The following is a 2344-nucleotide window of genomic DNA, read 5'->3' on the forward strand; positions in this document are numbered from 1 at the left end:
ACGATAGATACATTTTGTATGATTTTAACGGGTGATACATATTGTATTATGGTGATTCATGTGATAGATACAATTATTGGGTGACTCATATGATATTAATGGGTGATATATGTTATATTATGGTGATTCATATGGTAGATACAATTATTTCTTTCAATTATTGGGTAATTTGAGTATTTGGAATGGAAGTTTAGTGACTCGAGTCGGGAGGACGGTGTGGTGGTGAGGTTAGATTCTCAGGATATTTGTAAGAAGGATAGTTTTAAGTATCTGGGTTCTATGATTCAGGGAAATTGCGAGATTGATGAGGATGTCTCTAAACGTATTCGAGAAGGTTGGATGAAGTGGAGGCTCGCCTCGGGAGTGTTGTGTGATAAGAAGGTACCCCTTAAGCTTAAAGGCAAATTCTACAGAGTGGTAGTTCGTCCGTCCATGTTGTATGGAGCGGAGTATTGGCCAGTCAAGAACTCTCATATTCAAAGATTGAAGGTGGCGGAAATGAGAATGTTGTGTTGGATGTATGGCCTTACTAGAGGGAATAAAGTTAGGAATGAGGTTATCCGGGAGAAGGTGCGAGTGGCCTCGGTGGAGGACAAGTGCGAGAAGGAAGGTTGAGATGGTTTGGGCATGTGATGAAGAAGGGCACGGATGCCCCAGTTCGGAGGTGTGAGAGGCTAGCTTTGGATGGATTCAGGAGGAGTAGAGGTAGGCCAAAGAAATATTAGAGGGAGGTGATTAGGCATGACATGGAGCTGCTTCAGATTACTGAGGACATGACCCTAGATAGGAAGGTATGGAGGGCGCGAATTAGGGTAGACGACTAGTGTGAGTGTGTAGGTTGTGGCTAGGTGTTGGGAGAGTTTGGGTGTGGTGGGTGTATTAGGTCTGTGAGTGCATGTTACCATTACATGGATATCCGTTTTCTGTTCCCTTATTCTGTATTGTTCGTATTCCTCTTACTTCCTATTTCTCTTATACTTAGGGTTATTATTTCTTATCTCTTATCTCTGTTATGCTATATATCCTATTTCATGTCTCATTACGACCTTGTTATATTATTCTCTATCTTGAGCCGAGGGTCTATTGAAAACAGCCTCTCTACTTCCTCGGAGGTAGTGGTATGGACTGCATACATTTTACCTTCTCCAGACCTCACTTAGTGGGAATATACTGGGTCTGTTATTGTTGTTGTTGTAATTATTGGGTGATTCATATATGGTATTATGGTGATTCATATGATAGATACAATTATTTATTTCAATTATTGGGTGATTTATATGATATTAATGGGTGATATATATGGTATTATGGTGATTCATATGGTAGATATAATTATTTATTTCAATTATTGGGTGATTCATATGTTATTAATGAAAGGTAATGGTGTAGTCAGTGTAGGAAACAAAAGTAATAATATTTTAAAAAAAGACTAAAAGCAAAATTGAAACATAATTAAAATTAAATCTAAAAAAAGAAGACTAAAATTAAAGACGAAAGAAGAGAAAAAAGATTAAAAAAATATATCTTTCATAATTAAAGACGAAAAAGAGAAACATAATTAAAACACCTAAATTAAATCTAAAAAAAAAGAAAAATTATATATCTTTCCTTAAATAAAAGAATACAATGAAGAAAAGAGAATCTATTATTTCCTTAAATAAATATCTTGTTAGTTTCAAATGTATCACTTTTTTATATGTATCACCATTTCAAAAAACTGAGATAAAATATAATTAACAAAATAGTTGAAATTTTATGTAATATCACCTAAAGATTCAGAAATTTATATAAGTTATCCTATTAAATAGGTATGCCTATAAGGCATAAGTTTGGAATATTTTAAGATAGTGAACTTGTTCAATTGACCATAAGTTTTGCCTTATGGACAAAAGTTAGAATTTATGTATATTGTTCATCGGGCATAAGTTGTGGATATTAAATAAGTATGCGTATAAGGCATAAGTTTGGAATATTTTAAGATAGTGAACTTGCTCAATTGACCATAAGTGTTTGTCTTATGGACAAAAGTTAAAATTTAGGTATATTGTCCATAGGGCATAAGTTGTGGATATTAAATAGGCATGCCTATAAGGCATAAGTTTGGAATATTTTAAGATAGTAAACTTGTTCAATTGACCACAAGTGTTTGCCTTATGGAAAAAAGCAAATTTAGGTATATTATCCATCAGACATAAGGCAACATACTAAGTATAATATTTGCTTAACAGACAGAATATGTTTAGGATATTTCATGATAGTGAACCTGTTCAATTGACCACAAGCAACAAAAGACCTTCCTAATGAATTTTTTCAACTTAAGCTTATATTTTAAAGATCTTACTAA

Source organism: Capsicum annuum, chromosome 12, assembly GCF_002878395.1.
Source record: "Capsicum annuum cultivar UCD-10X-F1 chromosome 12, UCD10Xv1.1, whole genome shotgun sequence".
Taxonomy (NCBI): domain Eukaryota; kingdom Viridiplantae; phylum Streptophyta; class Magnoliopsida; order Solanales; family Solanaceae; genus Capsicum; species Capsicum annuum.